Source organism: Thalia democratica, chromosome 7 (genome assembly GCF_965202585.1).
Source record: "Thalia democratica chromosome 7, ktThaDemo2.hap1.1, whole genome shotgun sequence".
In the NCBI taxonomy this organism is placed as follows: Eukaryota; Metazoa; Chordata; class Thaliacea; order Salpida; family Salpidae; genus Thalia; species Thalia democratica.
Genome location: NC_139171.1, coordinates 21,890,924 through 21,909,559, shown reverse-complemented (window position 1 = coordinate 21,909,559; position 18,636 = coordinate 21,890,924). Strand labels below are relative to the sequence as shown.

General features: G+C 24.6%; 1 pseudogene across 1 annotated transcript; it reads right to left on the bottom strand.

The window, feature by feature from the left end:
• Positions 1–1,507: 1,507 nt before the first annotated feature.
• On the bottom strand, positions 1,508–14,798 carry LOC145840364 (uncharacterized; annotated as a pseudogene). The gene is made up of 12 exons (XR_014370112.1): positions 14,669–14,798; positions 12,803–12,914; positions 11,728–11,821; positions 10,984–11,038; positions 10,494–10,579; positions 10,154–10,254; positions 5,851–6,021; positions 5,277–5,352; positions 4,881–4,996; positions 3,306–3,477; positions 2,544–2,740; positions 1,508–1,808 (listed from the first exon to the last, which is right to left on the bottom strand). The product of XR_014370112.1 is annotated as an uncharacterized LOC145840364 (transcript).
• Positions 14,799–18,636: the final 3,838 nt, after the last annotated feature.

Genomic DNA, 18,636 nt, shown 5'->3' with positions numbered 1-18,636 from the left:
ATGCATCTGTTAAAATATTTCCTCTTATCATTTAGTATAAAATTCGTAACAAGTAAATATTCTCTTATTCACTTTGAAAACTTAAGTTACTCTGCAAAAAAACAAATAATAAGTAAACTAAATATTGGCATTTATCTCTCTTATAACTTATTTTATAAATTTAAACAACTTTTTAAAAATTATAAAGATGTAAAGTATACACATTAACTTGTTACATAAAATACTAAACTAACTGCTTAATTATAAAGAACTCATTTATTTAAACAAAAAACACTTAGATTACAAAATTATGCTAGATAAACTTTTGTGTATACATCACAGTTTTACTATGGAAGTGTCCTTGCTACAGATCATCAATACTAAAAAGCTTACAAAATCTGCTTGTTCAAGTGGAGTACTTGTTCAATATGTTAATAGAAAAATTTTGCAATTTAATAAAGGATACTTTACTAATTTATACCAGGTGAAGGCATCGGAAATAAAATTAAAAATTTTTGTAAATTTCTAGGAAAAGCTTGGATTTTTTTTCTGAATTAAAGAACTTTTAATTAATTTTTACCATTTGAAGGCTTTGGAAAACAAGGAATTTTGTAAATTTAAACTGACAAAATACGACTTTTTTTTAATTTTATCAAATTTCCTAACTTTTTTTTCAAAACCCCCTATTTTTCCCGACTTTTGTCATTTTCTTTAATTTTTCCTGACCGAGTGGCAACCCTGCACATTTAACATACCAGGTTCTAAAAGTGAAAAAGGCATTTAAAAAAACAAAACGAGTTGCATTTTGAAAATAAACTAGAAGTTTGTAAAATGGTAACAAAATGTTCAAAAGTTATTTGTAATAGAGCAGTTTAGCATAGGCAGTTCAACTTTGTACGAAATTTTGAAAAAGTGAAGAAAAGGTTTAAGCAAAAAAGAGGATTTGAGCTTTTATCATCTATTTCGCATTGGATAATATACAGCAGTTATATTATTTCATTAAAAGTATGTTGTAGTTATCCGGACAAATATTATAGAAAAATCTTGCCCAACAACAGTGAATAAGGCACTGTACCAATTTTTAAAGATCTATACAATTTATTTTAGGAAGTCATATTGCTTTGAAAAAAAAACTTTGTTTTTAAGTAGCTCAGCTTTTTTGAAACATTTTTTTTAATTCGCCCTAACGTTCATTGACTTTACTCTAACTATCTAATAGCTCCAAAACTAAACTATTTTTATGATAATAATTTTTTTAATGCTGATGGTATGTTTCCTTTACTTGAACTTATAAAAATAATTCAAATAAAAGATATAAATAAACGACTTTTAGTAATAAATATCATGTATATAACAAACTTTATCTTACTATAACAAACACAAAATATTATCAGTGAAATTTATTTAATTGCTTCACAATACATGAGAAATCCGTTAAATCAATATAAATAAATAAGACAGTATATGAACAGTTTTTATTATATAGTATAGAATATTGTTGTATATATTAATAATTTCTCTTTATATTTAAAAATAATCAGCTTACAATTGACAACAGGGCTTTATTTCTTTTAGAACATTTATATAATTTTTTTTTTTTTTGATCGATTAGAAAAATTGTATACAAAAGTATAATTGGTAATCAAGTAAGTTAAGTGTAATAAAAATAGAGCTTCTAAAAGTGTAAAAAAATGACTACCCTCTAAAATGCAAATAACTTATATAAATTCACTACTACCAATGTATAGAAAACGTCATGGAATAAATTATGGATTTCATAAGTCGTAAGCGGACACACTTTGCTTCAGGTAGGTTTTGTACAATTCCTCCTAAATAATAAAACACATAACATTATAAATTACTAGTCACCAAAATGATAAACATTATGTTGTTTGAGTTGGTTAAATTCACTAAAAAGTCTTGTACATTAGTAAAAACTCAAATAAGCATATGTTTAAGGAGGTTAATTTTCATTATAGTCTTTATTTAATTTGAATTATAAATATTGTTTATTATTTCTTAATTATTAGCTAAAATTTATTTATTTTATTTTTAAGCATATCAACTTAAATTTAAAAATGGTAATTATTTTAACTGGTGTTTAATTAATTTAGTAGAGTTTTGAAGCTTTTAAGTAGAGATAAACATTGCTAATTTTTTACCAAAAAGTTGTTCATTTAAAATAAGTATTAAAAAAGCACTATCTAGTCAAATAAATGTAACATCAATTTTTTTTTTTAAACTTGTCTTTTTAATATAAAATTTCACTATAACCACTAATAAGTTGTAAAATTTGTATACGAATACTATATAAGTTTTTATAAATAGTTTTTTACTTAGATTTTATCTTATTTATAGAAACTATCACTATTAATAAAATATATATATTTATAAAATATATATATTTGTACAATATAATTAATATTAACAAAACTATTAATAACATTTTACTAGCTCACTCATTATATTAAAGCATAAAATATAAAATCTTATGGCAATGCGTAAACTCCTTAAAAACTTCAAACTTTGCTAATATAAGTTCAACAAATTTAACAATCCCGAACCTTTCTGGTTTTAACTTTTTCCTGCACGTACATCCTGTTGGCCAGCAGGTTGTCTTCCTCCTCCTGGGCAGGGTGGACAGCGACTTGCTGCTCACGTAGGCCACGATGAACAGCACCATTGGCACGCCGACCAGCACCACGTTCACGTAGAAGCTCAGCCACTGAGGCACTTTCTGCTGCATCGCCGACATCACTTGCTGTTTTGGAGTAATTTTATTTTTTTGATTAATACAATTTGTAAATCTAATTTATTATCACCTAGTGCAGAAAATAAAATAATGCACGGTAAAATATAAGACATAAGCATAAAACAATAAATACCGATCCAGGGTTGCACCTGGTTTTTGGCAAATGTTCTACAGTTTTTCCAAACATCTACAGGTTTTTTAAAAGTAAACGTTTTTGGGTATGTTTTTAGTTTAAGGATAAAAACGGTCTTAAATAGTATATAACAATGAAAGTTTACTGTGAAGCTACTTTTAACGTGGTTTTTTAATAAAAAAAATTGATGATGACAAAAAACAATTAAGTATATAATAGATATTTTGTGTCAAATCGAAATTTTATTACTTAACATGTAAAATTAGTTTAAAATTCCGGGTTTTTTCAGGTCATTTAGTGATTTTTGTTGAGATTTCCAGGTTTCTTCTTTTTTAATTTCTGAAATTCCAGGTTTTCCAGACCGAATTGTCTAAATCTAAGTTTTTCCAATCCTGGAGGTTATAATATACTATCATATACAGTTAGGGAAAAGTAACAAACCTGAGTGTTTCTGATTTGCGATGCGTACTGTTCACCGGTGTAATACTGAATAGTTTCGTCTGAGCACATTTCAACTACCATGTTGAACAAGTATATCAGGGGAATCACCAATCCTGATAGTACTAGCAACAACCCCTTCGTGTTTGACTTGAAGTTGTGTGCCTTGGCGGCGCTGTTTTTGTATGGTACGATCTTGTTGTACATTTGTTGATTATTTAAAATGTTAATTATAAGCTATTTTTTTGAAGGAACTTGGGTTATATTGTAACAACATTAAACTTAGAAACTAAAATACTCAAACTGTTTAAACTTTTTTTTAAATAATTAATTTGCTTCATTTCAGGCGATCAAGTGAATTCAAACGATATCGATACATTAATTTATTTTTGTTCTCAAAAATGATCAGAAAACTGTTTTTTTTTATGCGTTTAGAGATTAGTCTATAATTTTAAACATCCTCTGAGAATCTATTAATTCATTTTACTTAAAGGAAAATTTCAATAAAACTTATTTGTTAATGTGTTTTATACTTTAATACAAGTTTTACTAACTATTTCTAATCAACTAGTGTCTGACAACAACTACTTGTTATTTATTTAAAATTTAAGCTAACATTTTAAAAAGAATAAGATTTATAGTTCACTACAATAAATATGAAAACATAAGTATTTTGTTATCTCTTAGAATTGTTAAATTTTTAAGGCACTTTTACTAAACTACTGAAGCTCATAATCTTTTAATCGTTTATAAATATTATATCTTTAAATACAATTATTTTTTTAAATTTATAGTTACCAAATAACATTTTTTTCTTTATCTTAAGAATTTTTTTGTATATTTTGTCCAGTCTCATTTTTAATAATATACATATATATAAACCTTAAAATATATTTATATATATTAAGTATATCTCTATACTTAAAGTATAACTAAAATATGTATATCAAAAAAACATGTATATATATATTAATTTAATTGTGGTCATTATCTAAAACTACTAACATTAAATTTATACGTTTTGTACAATATTTTTTAAATTTTACCAAGTATTTTTCAGCTAAAAAAATATTGGAAAACCACTATATTGAGTAAGTTAGTTATGCATGACTGAAATTTTATTTGTGCAGCAGCTATCAATAACTAAATAATGCTTTAAGACATAAGGGTTTTCTGCAAGTATAATGCTTAAAATTAAACTGTTTCCTAAAAAAGTAAAACTATATGAGTATAAAATATTGATTTTTCTTTGAACCAAACTAGTAGAACTTAATAAAACAAGTTTTCCAGATAGTTTAAAAAAAAAGTTATTCACTGGCAGATACTTTAACATAATCTGTTTTTATCCAGATAAACACTACATAGTTGCTTTTGAAATATAAACATTGTCTTAAAATTAAAAACAGCCAATACATAAGTTGTAGTAGAAGTACTAAATTATATCTATTAACTTACTTACCAAACAACAATACTTATTTTTTTAACACAAACATACTGACTTATCTACTACTTATATGTTTACAACAATTATAAATACTTGCATAAACTTATTTTAAACTCATCAAAAACAAAACTAACTCATCCTGCTGTATGAGGTAGTCAATTTTATCGGCAATAGTGTTGCATTCTTTTTCAAGAGTGTTCAGTGTGTTCTGAATTGTTGAAGCAATCGTCTTTTCTACTTCCTTGCAAACCTAACGTACGTTATAAAATGGGTTGTAAAGAATGCAAAGCTAGTGACTGATCTTTATAATTTTTGAAGTTTTAATTTTGTTTAAAAACTAAATAGCTATTTTTCTAAAGCGTAAACAATGTTTGTTATATAACTAGATGGTATATGTTATTCTTTATTAAAAAATTTTTGAACTCAATATAATTATAAAAATCAAAAATAAATCATAGTTGTTTTGGTAAGCTTATACAGTATTCAACATAATAGTTACAGTTTTAATATTTAATCAATACAAAACTAACATGATCGATCTGGTTAACACAGGTTGTTTCTCTTCCCATGTTTGGTACATAGATGGTGCTCATATCGAATGCTGTTCTGTTTTAAAAACAAAATATTGACATACATTACAAAATAATGCAGTTGAAAATGAGTCTAGAATGGCTCAATATACAAAAACATTTTGTTTTCGATTTCACACAATTACTTAAGGAACAAATAAACTTTCACTATAAATAATCTCAACTTAACTAAATAAATTCTGAATAATATCATAGTGTACATTTATACTTATATAAACCATAGGAAAGTGATTTTAATTGTTAATTAATAAGTTTTTTGTAAATTGTGAAGTGGTGGCCTTTTAAACAAAAACCAACTGTATTGTATTCTTACTATCTAGTTTTTTAGTTTATACCTTACATTTATAAAAAGTAAATACGCGTACGCTTTTTATTTAATTTCAAACCTGTTCAACGAAGGTCTCTTGCAAAGTTCCTGTACGATTTAACAACAAATAACAAACAAATAACCTGTTCAACGAAGGTCTCTTGCAAAGTTCCTGTATAATTTAACAACAAATAACAAACAAATTACCTGTTCAACGAAGGTCTCTTGCAAAGTTCCTGTACAATCTGCATCATGACTCGCTGCCGGTCACCTTCACCGCCCGCCTCGTCGGCCTTCGACAGGAAGAATTTTATTTTGTCCGCTTGCTTGTCACTCAACCTCTCCACTATGTTCAGCGTTCGCTTGCACAGCGCTTGTCTGTTATTTTTTTTGTTTAATTGAGTTTCAGTTATCAAATAAATTAAACAAATAAGAACAGCTTCATTTTTTCCCGCTAAGAACTGTCTGTAGACTTAGTAGAGAGAGTGAACTTTTTGATTACACATTGCTTGTATGTAGCATTTAAAGAACTTTTTTGTAAAGATTAAATTTTATTGGTTTTTATTTTTGGATTGGGTTGGCTTAATAAGGAACATTCAACTGTCCTGGTGCACGACTCGATAACCAAAAGGATTTTTCGCACACCAGGTCCTTGGACCGAACTTTTTAAGTGTATTTTTTGTCGTTCAATAAAAAACACTAACAAACAAGAGCTTTATTTGATCATGCCAAGCACTGGTTGTAGTCTTAGTAAAGAACTCATGTGTTTGCTTTCACAATACTTGTCTGATTTGAGAGTTAAGCGCAAGTAAGAATTTTTGTACAGATTTAACTTTCAGAAAGCTTTATGGTTTAAAGATATTAAATTAAACAAACAGTGTAGATATTTATGAATATTTGTATGGAGTAGAAAATATTTTATATGAAAATGAAGGATATTTAAAATGTGTCACATATTTAGCATATGTTGTAAAAAATTTACATGTAATATTAAAACTAAACCTTTCATAATTTTATAAGAAAGAGAAAAACTTTGTTTAAATTTTATCATAATCTTTAAATACTTTACTCCTTAGTTTAACTTATTTATATAACTTACGTTTGATAATTAGTGAAAACAGGACTTGAAATAATATGTTTATTTTTTATTAAAAACCGTAAAACAGACTATCTAAATTTAACAAGTTTAGTAGAATAAAGCAAAGTTTGAATGCATGCAATTAAACAGAAGCTATGAGTAAAAGCACTATATTTTATATTATAAGGCAAGAATTTTAATTTGAAATACAATTCTGAAGTATTTCAAACTTAATTTTTGTCTAAAGTTGACGTATATTTTAAATAAATTTGAATTATTTAATTCGAAACACTGGCCTGGTAAAACATTTAGCCAAGTTATTTATATATATGATACTCCAGTAGTAATATCAATTGGCAAAAACAACTTAGACTTGGAATGTCTATTTAAATTTCTTGTTTTTTATAATTTCATTGTTATTTGGATAAGAAGTTACAATCATTACTTAGTATATACGTTAATGGTTTAAGGACATAGTTTAGTCATTCTCATTTAAATAGTAAAATAAGCTAAATTGAATTAATTAAAACTTATCTAATTAATTTTTAGTTAGGTTGACTTAACAGGAGTTGAGTTAAATAAACAAAACAAGCTGTATGGTTTTAAGAGAATGAAAACCATGTTAAAAAAAAGGATATTAAGCACAACAAATTCAAACGAGTTCAAAGTTTGTTAAAAATAATAAATTCAATAAAATAATTTAAAAACTAGTGGTTTACTTTAAAACTTAAAGCTTAAAATAATTAGTACTTCATTTAGCAATTTTAAAATGTTTTTTTAATTTAAATTAAAGTAAATTTAAAGCATTACAATTAAACAGTAAAATTAAAAAATAAAAACTTTTAGCTACAAAAAGAAAAAAAAAATTCAGTCATACTATAAAGTTTTTTTTTATCTAATTTAAAGAACTTAAAACTGCAAATTGTTTAAAATTCTTAACTAAAATCTATGTAAATATAGCTTTTTAAAGTACTTAAATAAATTTAAATATTCAATAACTTAGTTTTATCAATAAGTTCAGTTTTCCAAACAAATTGATGAAAAAAATTGTGCTACAGATTTATTTAAGACATTTTGTATTTCGAGTTTTAAATACGTCTTATAAAAATCAATAAATGTGAGTTATAAGCAGTTTGCAAAACAGATCTTTTCTAAATTGTAAAAAGCTTCTACGCTCAATTTACATTTTTGATTTAAAGTTAAATATATAAAACAATCCCATGACAGTTTAAGTCGTAGAGTAACCTTGACTGGATATTTTTTTAGTTAACAAGATAAATTACAGAATAAATTCAAAACAATGCATAGTTTGGATTATTGTGCAAGTTTTCGAAAAAGAACTTGTTTTGCATCTTTATCACTTTAATAAAACTGATAATATTTTGACTTTTAATAAAATTCTAATAAATAAAAAGTGTATACTAGCTATCAAATAGAACATTATTCATACTAATGCTTGATAATAAAGGTTATATAGTTAAAATCAATCTTTACTTGCTTTTATATAATTTTGGTATAACTTTTAAGGTTAGTGCATCAACTTGCTTTAGTTGGATTATCATTAACCTAACTAAAGTAAAATTTAAATCTATTAGTATAAAAATTATATTACTTTTTTTAGTATTTTAAAGTACGTACAGAAAAAAAGAAGAGTTTATAGATTGAGCTTTGAAACTAATGTAGTAGAATGAATGTTAATGATTAATAATTTCATTCAGTTTATAAAAAATTACGAAAACTATATAAAAGCCTAAACACGTTTATGTTTTTAATTTTTTACAAATTAAAGAACATACCGATAACAAACTATAACAGTAATAAAAAGTTTTTCAATAGAAGCAAGAAAATTTGTTGAACAAAGTTCTACAAAAATTTAACTGCTTATTTTATTTTAAAGTAACTTATGCAAATATTTTAGAAAATATATGTTTTAAAAAAGTTTCAAAATTGAAAACATACAAGTTTTGGTCAGTTCATTTTTAACTGTTCATTTTAACGGTACATTTAAAACTTTAGAGCCACGCAAACTTCTATAGTATTAATTCCCCTGGATATTGCGTCACAAATACTATTCTTACGTCATACTTATTAGCAAGTTCATCAAAACAAACCGGCCGTTTGATAAGTATGGATTATAAAAAATAATACTGATATCTATATACTTAATACATATATATTTTGTTTACAAGTTTTATTAGACTGTAGAAACTAATAAAATATATTTAAAAAGAATATAAATAATTCTATTTGTCAAAAAACATTAATAGAAGGTTTTAAAAATTTAAGAGAGCAGTGGAAAGTTTTACAGACGTTTAAGAAAATCTTTAAATTAAATAGTAAATTAAGTAATAACTAGTTAGCTACTTAAGTACTATAGCACTTGAATTATATTTAACTAAATGAAAAAAACATCATGCTAAATTTTGGTCTTTTAAAATTTAGCTTGCCTAATTACTTTCGAAGCTAAACTACCACTTATTTACAAATAAAACTTTACAGCTATATTGAAAACAGAAATTTTGTTTACTAAGATTAAGTACAAATAATTTAAAGCAATAAAATTTGCATACAATATTGAAACAAATACCCTCGTATTATATGATGACTTTTGTCTATGAAAATATTACTAATTTGTGCATTTTTTTTTTAAATAAGGACTTTTCATCGTTATTATTTTTAAATTTCAAGGCTTTTTTTTTACTTATAACGCATTCAAACTTGTAATACATTGCATCAACTTTTATAGTTAAGGAAATACTGCAGCATCACAGTTAACAAAACTTTTATGAAATATTTTTTGTACATAATTTTGCTTATTTAAAAAAAAAGTTTTATAACAAACAATAAAAGCTTAATATTAAAATACACATACATAATAACAATAAAAGCTTAATATTAACATACACAAACATAATAACATTAAAAGCTTAATATTATTTAGAAACGAATAATTCATTTAAATAGAAGAAGCTCAGTTTTTAAAACAATAGAAAAAAAGTATGCAATCATATACTTTTTATACAAAATTTATCTTGTTTTTAGAATACATAAAACCAACTTCATCTTACCCTTGACTCTTTTTACAAATACTTAATTTAAAAAACTAGATGTTCTTTAGGTAAACTTTGTAAGTAAAGTTATACTATACTAAAAATTGATAACCAAATGTTTAAACAGAATATTATTTATATCAAAAAGCACCTACAAACTTAAAAGTTTTTAAACTTAAGACATATTTTAAAGAAAACAAGTTCAATTAAACTTCAATAAATACAAGGTATTTTTAGTAAATTTTGTATTATCACAAAAAACTGTTTTTTAACATAATATTAATTAAGAAATTTATAATATTATTGAAAATAAATCTACCTACAATTTTATTATGGTAATATTTAACACCAAAATATATTATTTTCAAATATGATAACTAACCCAATAGGATCGAAGAAGACAAACACAAGATCGGCAATGTTTTCACCGAGCCACATTATTGCCTTGTTCACATCGAACGGGTATTTCATGTCACCGTCCACCTATAAACATATGCATATAAATTAAATAGTTTTCTTTTTAAACAACAAGCTAATAAAATCTTAAGTTAAAACTTGAAGACAATACAAGTTGCATATAAAAGGGCTATATAAACTGTTTTAAGTTAAAACAGTTTAAAACAGTGTATTTTTTAAATTATCTATTGTAAAATATAAAGTTTGGGTTTATCATGCATATAACAGAACTTTTAAATGTTTCAAATACATAATTAATAACTAACGAGTCCGGGTGTGTCTATGAAATTGACAAGGTTGAATTTCTTTTGTTTGGAGGTGGTCACTTCTGTGTTCATATAATCGACTACACCTGAATGTAAAAAAATAAGTTGGATGATTTAGAAGTTATAACAGTCATCTGTATTTTCAACAGTTACAAATTGGCACAAAAACAATTATAGCATAAAGTAAATAAATTTACCTGGACCAATTACACCTGTACCAAAAAATATACGTTAGATAATTTTACACTTCAATGTAATTTACTTATTCTACTGTACTTCTAATTGAAATTTTTCTTAACTGTAATTACACTAGCTATCTGTCATTTCAAAAAATAAAAGCTGTAACTATATTTTAAATGATAAAAACAAATATAGTATAAGTAGAAATATTATTAAAATATATTCAAAGATATTTATAACTAATAAAACAATATGGTTTCGCAGTTTTAAGCATCTTGTTAAACACAATCAGTATACTTCAAAAAATAACCTTCAAGATTTTGAAGAGGCTGCAAATGTTCATATAGATGCAAAGTTGCGTTTCCCTGAAAGTAAAATATTTTTCAATAATTTATTACGTTTCAATAAAAGTGTTACTAAACATAGCAAAATTGGTTAAATTGCAAAATTGATATTTTACAAGTAAATTTTGTACAAAACATGTTCAAGTACAACGTATGAAGATATTTTTACGAAGGTCATAAGGGTATTTCTTTAATCTAGTCTTATAGTGTAGAATGAAACAAAGTTTTAGTAGTTTTTTTGAATTCCCAGAAAATTAACAATAAAAATGTCTCCTGCGTGCAAGTGTAAAAATAAAAAAAAATGTGTATATCTAAAAAGTTAATTAAGATTTTATTACTCTATAATATAAGTTTTTTAGTATATGCTTTTAACCTTCTTAACAATGCATCAAATAATTAAACCACCCTTATGACCTAAGTAATATAAAATTTACAAACAATAGTCATAAACATCAAATACTTATTTATACATCAGTTTTAACATTTCTTAATGCTTTTTAACAAGAATTACCAGTCTAGTTGAGATATTATACGTTTTACTGCTATGTTTATATACTGCATATAAGAGTACTTTTTATATGCAAAGTAAAACCCAACAATGTATTTAAAACTTAATTTTTAGTAAATATAAAAACTAACAGTGAGAGAAGAATGAAAAATATTAGTCATTATTGTTTTGAGTAAAATAAATCCTTAAACAATAAACTAACCGTGAGAGATTCTCTTTTTCTTCCGCTTGTTACAATGGAAAATCCTTGAGTTTCAATTGCTACTCCGGTCCTTTGCACTTTTTCCTCAATGTACCTGTTGATGCAATGAATTTCGAATAAAATTAATATGTACTCCATTTTGTTATATTTAATGACAACATTCTTAAAATGAATTTATTGTTTTTTATAACTCTATCAAGACAGATTTTTTAAATAAAAGACTAAGGAGTGTTAAAAACAACTTAAAAATTATGGAAGATAGAATTTTTAGTTATATATTTTTTACCTTTTCAGCTAGTGCATTAGTTTTGATAAGTAATCTAAAAAACTCACGAACCATGATTACTTACATTTATAAATTTAATTTAAAAAAAAAAGTAATAAGAAATTGACAGCTAAATTAAATTTATATTAAACATAAATGTCTTTTAATCCTTTATTATAGCTTTAAATTTAAAACAATTCAAGTTACATTTTCTTTAAGGTAAGTTGAATTAAAGGAATATGTATGTTTCATTCAAATTTTCAACTGTTTAAAAAAATTGAAGACAAATAAAATGCTCTTAAAAACTTTCTCAGACTATTGTGCTATATCTCTAAAGATAAATATTTTTTTTATATAAAATTATCTTAGAACTCATACACAAACTTTTACTTAAGTGATTATTTTTGTAAAAATTTTAAATCTGCTCAGTAATTTTAACTGGAATTATAGGTTTTAATATACATTTTGAATTTCGAAAACAATAAAACAAATTTGAAAACTAGAAATACATTAAACAGAGTAAACATATTAAAAATTATATACAACGTTTCTAGAACTAAAAAACAGTATAAAAGAACTGAACTAAATCTAAATAATCTTCACTTCTTTTTACTATAACTTATCTTTATTTACTAAAAATCATAAGAAAACTATTTGAACACCATACTTAATTCAATAAATCAACTTAACTTTTACAAATTAATGTTTTTTAAACCCAATAATAAAGATACAGGTATTTAATTGCTGCATAAATGATTAAATTAAATATTTTAACAGTTTTTTCATTCCTTTTAACACAAACAAACAAACCAGTTGATGAAGGAGCTTTTACCAGCAGAGTGGTTGCCAATCAGCATGACTGTTATCTTTTTCCTTGGTGCTAGCAAATGAATGCCAACATCCTCAGCAATGGAAATCAGACCTGAAGTATTTTGTGTTTAATAATAATCAACCTCAACTTAAACAAAATTACATTTAAATGCTACTTATCAGTGCAGCTCTAAAATTTATATTCAAGTCTAAATTAGTTATTTTTTTCCAAAAACGATCTGTTATCTTTTTATGATGGGCAATACTGTAATATAAATTTTCATTATTTTAGTCTTTTTAAGGGTTGCTACAGATCAAGCTGAAAAAAGTTTCTTGAGTTTTCTAAATGAAATTCTTAATTAAAACTAGTTCAACAATTCAAAACCAAGGACTTTAAAAATAAACAAAGATAATCCAAATTTTCAATTTATTCTATAAGTTCTATTACACCCTAAAAAAAGTGGAATTTAAAAAAAAAATACAAAATAACAGAAGCAAAATGCAGTTTTTGCTGATGACAAGCTTTCTTTTTAAGAGCATGTTTTTATGAAATTTTCTCACTTCTGTTTTTTTTTTGTTTTTCCTGACTTTTTGGCAACCCTGCTTTTTGCAAAAGAGAACTAATTATGTCACTTGGTAAACTTTGAACACATTAGTTTTTATCATTATATAGCTATTAGTATATAAGCTATTTAGGTACTGAGAAATTGAGAAAAAATAACTTAATTTTTCACACTTTTCAGTATAAAAGAAAACTGCTATTTTAACTAGTTTTATTTTAGGTTAAATCCAAATATATCATACAGAAAATAAAACTAAACTCATGGGTTTGAACTTCTTACACACAAAATAATTTCAAAACTTAAGATTAATTTATTTAAGGGCATAGCGGGGGGTAAACACCCTTTTTTGGTTTTTGATCTTATTTTATATAGTTTTTACCAAGCTACAAGATGCTTTTTACAGATTAAAAAAATTCAAAATAATTTTTGAGGTATAGGCAGTCAAAGTCGGAGCCAACAATAGGATCCTTATGGGAGGCGCAAACTAAAACGGCAAAAATAGACTATTTTACTAAAAATCTATCTTCTCCTACGTTTTTTGAGTTAACCACCTCAAACTTTCAGGAAATGTTCCTTGATATATTTAAAAAATTCTGTCGGAAGGAATTTTGAAAAAAAAAAAAAATAAAAATTTTATATAAAAAATAAACAAAAAAAACAGTTTTTTTTTTGTTTTTTTGTTATAAAATTTTAATTTTTTAATTTTTTAAAATTCTGTTCCGACAGAATTTTCTAAATACTGCAAGGAACATTTCCTGAAAATTTGAGGTAGTAATCTCAAAAAACGTAGGAGGAGATAGATTTTTAGTGATTTCTAGTTATTTGCTGTTTTAGTTTGCGCCTCCCATAAGAATCCTATTGTTGGCTCCGACTTTGACCGGCTATATCTCAAAAAATATTTTGAATTTTTTTAATCTGTAAAAAGCATCTTGTAGCTTGGTAAAAACTATATAAAATAAGATCAAAAACCAAAAAAAGGTGTTTACCCCCCCTATGCCCTTAATAGATATATTTAAATTCAATAAAAAAAATTAAAAAGGACTAAAATTAAAATTTATAATATGTTCAAACAAATTGACAGTTAGTCGAAAATTTTGTGTGCATACTAACAATTTTTTCAAAGAAATAAATAATAAAAACCAAAAATAGATGTAATAAAGATAACAATGTTTCAAATACTTAATTAATATTTTTCAAATAAACCAAAAATGCAGTTTCATCTTTTAAAGACAAAATGTAACAAAAATGTAAGTTTTTATAGTAGCTACAATAAGATTTTAAATTCACTTGTAACAAAACAAACCAGTTTTTTCTTCCACATACAACTGGTGGCACTCTCTGAGGATTGTTTCATTGACAGATGGGCCGCTTGCATCCCCCTTTGCCTTTGATTTGTTAACCATTTTGCTATTACTTAATTATACTAATGTGCTGGAAAAATTAAACATATAACAGTAAAGAGATATAAGTTTGAAATAAATGATTTTTTCATGACAATTTTTTTTTATATTTTGCTGTTATTTGCTTATAAGCTGTTCAAAATAAACACAACTGATAAGTATTCAAAAATAAAATTGAAATTAAACATTTTATTATAATATTGCTGAAGTAATTTATCTTTAAACAAAATGAAAAACACTTTCTCTCAAATTTTGTCAAATAATGGTAATGTTTTTGCACTGAAATAATTTTAAATGTTTATTATAAATTCTTATCAGTTTTATGTGGTAAATAGCTAAAAAAAAACTCTTAGTTTATTTGTTTTAGAAAAACAATGTTTAATCTTTGGATTAGCATATTTATGTAAGTATTATAATATCTAACAATAAGAATAAACAAAAAGAAAAAATTACTTTTTTATTAACTGCTCAATATTGTTTTATTACAAATTCAACTTTTTTTTACTAATTAGATACACATTAACAAAAAAACATACTTAAAATTTATTTTTTATTTAAAATGTAATTTAATAAAAAAAGTCTTTTTGTTAAAAATCATTAGACTCCTTTTTCCACAAAATGGTATTACTTTGGTAAACTTATCACTGCTACCAGACTTTTACAAACATTATTATATTTTTTTGATATTTTAAGCATTTAAAGTCAAACAGCTTTTCCAGGGTGATAAAGGCACAAAAGCAAAATAAAACCTTTTTACAATATGTCCTTTCTTTTTAAACCTGTCTTCTTAAAATTTTTACAATATCTATTATCATTATTTAAACCATTTCAGTGTAGGATTTTTCATTTGATAAAATTAAAATCACTACTTTTTTTATCTTAAATCTTTTTTTTTTAGAACAAAAAACTGGGGGACAACTCTATAAAAAAATAATTTATATTTAAAGAGTTTATTTGGTATACTATCAAAACCTTTCATTCAAAATCCACCCAAGTTCAAAATTTACCAACTTTTTTTAAATATTTACTTAATTTATCAATTTATTTTATATACCTTTTGAATATTTTTAATTTATTTTTTATGTATTCTTCACTATCACTGTTACCCTTACCCTTGATCGGGTGGATTTTGAATGCAAGTGAATTTTGGTTGAGGGTGGATTTTGAATGTGTCCCAGTTTATTTATACTTAAAGCTTTTATCCATTTTTTTTATGGAAAACAAACTAAAAATCTAAAAGAAGCATACAACTTTTTATTTATTTCAACTTATGTCATCTAAATTTTTACAGTCCTTAATTAAAACTAACATCATCTAAATACTTTTTATAGTTAAAAAATTCTTGCTAAATTAAATATTTTTTAATTTTTTATCCATATATTCTAAAAATTTTAAACTACAAGTTGGTAATAATTAATTTTATTTAGATTTTTCAATCTCAAAATTTTCCATGTTTTAAGGACATAGGGGGCTGAAACCCATTTTTTCACAATTCTTTTTTATTTTAGTGTTTTAACAAGCTACAAGATGCTTTTTACAGAATTTGAAAGTTCAAAATAACTTTTTTGGCATAGAAAGTCAAAGGCAACAATTGTTTCCTTATGAGAGGAGCAAACTAAAATGGCAAATAACTAGAAACAGGGTTGCCATTTGTTTTTTCAGATTTTTTTCTTGGTTTTTCAAATTTGTTCTACGTTTTTATAAGTACACATTTTTGAGTCTACTTTTAGTTTAAAGTTAAGTTTAAGGTAAAAAATTGTGTCAAATAGAATAAAAACATTAAAAAGATACTGTAAAGCTACTTTGAATATGTTTTTAAACAAAAAAAAAATTGAGGATGAGAAATTTTTTTAATCTTTATGATATATTTTTTGAGTCAAATAGATATTTTACTACTGAACATGTTAAATTGTTTAAATTCCAGGTTTTTTTAGTGATTTTTGTTCAAAATTCCAGGTTTTTTTAGGTTTTTTTAAAACTATTGATATTCCAAGTTTTTCTAGGCTTTTTTTTTTGCCTAAATTGTCAAATTCCAGGTTTTTCCAGGATTCCAGGTAAAGTTGCAACCATGTAGAAATTACTTAAAATATATAATCTATGTTTTTTGATATAACTACCTCAAATTTTCAGGTGTTCCTTGCATTATTCAGGGTTGCCACTTGTTTTTTCAAAATTTTTTCCAGGTTTTTAAAAGTACACATTTTTGGGTCTACTATTAATTTAAGGTGAAGTCTAAGGTAAGTAACTGTGTTAAATAGTATAAAAACATTGAAAAGATAATGTAAAGCTTCTTAAAATATATTTTGAAATATAAAAAAAAATATGACAAATTTTTTTTATTTATATGATAGAATTTTTGAGTCAAATTGAAATTTTACTACTGAACATGCGAAAATTATTATAATTCCATGTTTTTTGCAGGTTTTTATAGTGGTTTTTGTTCAAAATTCCAGGTTTTTTTCAAAATTTCTCAAATTCTAGGTTTTTCCAGGTTATTTTTGTTTAAATTATCAAATTCCAGGTTTTTTACGGTTTTTCCAGGTTTTACAGATAAAGTGGCAACCCTGATTATTTATAAAATTATGTTGAAAAAAATTTGAGAAAAATTTAAAAAAATCCTAAAAAAAAAAATTACAAAAATAAATGTTGGTGTTTATATGAAATTAAGTACAAACTACAGGACAGTTTTTATAGAACTCAAAAGTATCATTAACTTTTTAGACATTTTATTTTTATAAAAAGTTTCTGAAACAAACGTATGGACTGCAAGTTTTTTGGGATCAATTTTCTTAGTAGATTTAAAATCACTAAAAATCTATCTTTTTCTTCATTTTTCAAGCAATCTTCTTTAAATTTTCAGGAAATTTCCTTATATTGAAAGAAAAATGTTACTTATGAATTTTAATATTTTAGAAAAATAAAAATTTTATGTAAAAAATTTAAAAAAAAGTTTTTTTCAAAAACAATATATTTTTACAAAAAAAAAAATTAAATCCAAAGTAACGCTTTTTGTTCTTGTATTAAGATTAGACTGTAAAAGTTTGAAGAAGAATGCTTGAAAAATGTAGGAAGAGATAGATTTTGAATAAAATAGTGTTTTTTCACTGTTGTAGTTTTCCCTTCCCATAGGGAACCTATTTTGCGGCCCAACTTAGACTTGAATAATTCAAATTTATTAACACGATAAAAAGCATCTTGAAGCCTAAAAACAACTCTATAAAATAAGATCAACTTGTATAAAAACATGGCTTACTCCCCTGTGGCCTTAATTGAGTTCTAACTAAGCTACAAATTGCTTTTTACAGATTTTTAAAACTCAAAACAGTTTTTGAGATATAGCTAGTTGAAGTTGAAGACTACAATAGCTTCTTTATGGAAAGCACAATCTAAAACTGAGAATGACTAGAAATCACTAAAAATCTATATTCTCCTATTTTCTGAGAAAACTACCTTAAACTTTCAGGAAATGTACCTTGCAATATTTACAAAATTCTTTTGGAACAGAATTAACAAAAATTAAAAAATAAAAATTTTAAGACAATTAACAAAAAAAAACTGCTTTTTAATTTTCAATTTTTTTCTTAATTCTGTTCTAACAGAATTTTCTAAACACTGCAAGAAACATTTCCTGAAAGTTCAAGATATTTATCTCAGAAAAAGTAGGAAAAGATAGATTTTTAGTGAAATTGTTTTTTTTTTTTGCTGTTTTAGTTTGTGCCTCCTATAAGGAACCAATTGAAGTCGTCAACTTTAACAGGCTATATCTCAAAAATTATATTGAGTTCTAAAAATCTGTAAAAAGCATCTTGTAGCTTCATTAAAACTCTATAAAAATAAGATCAAATTGTGAAAAAAGTGAATTACCCCCTAC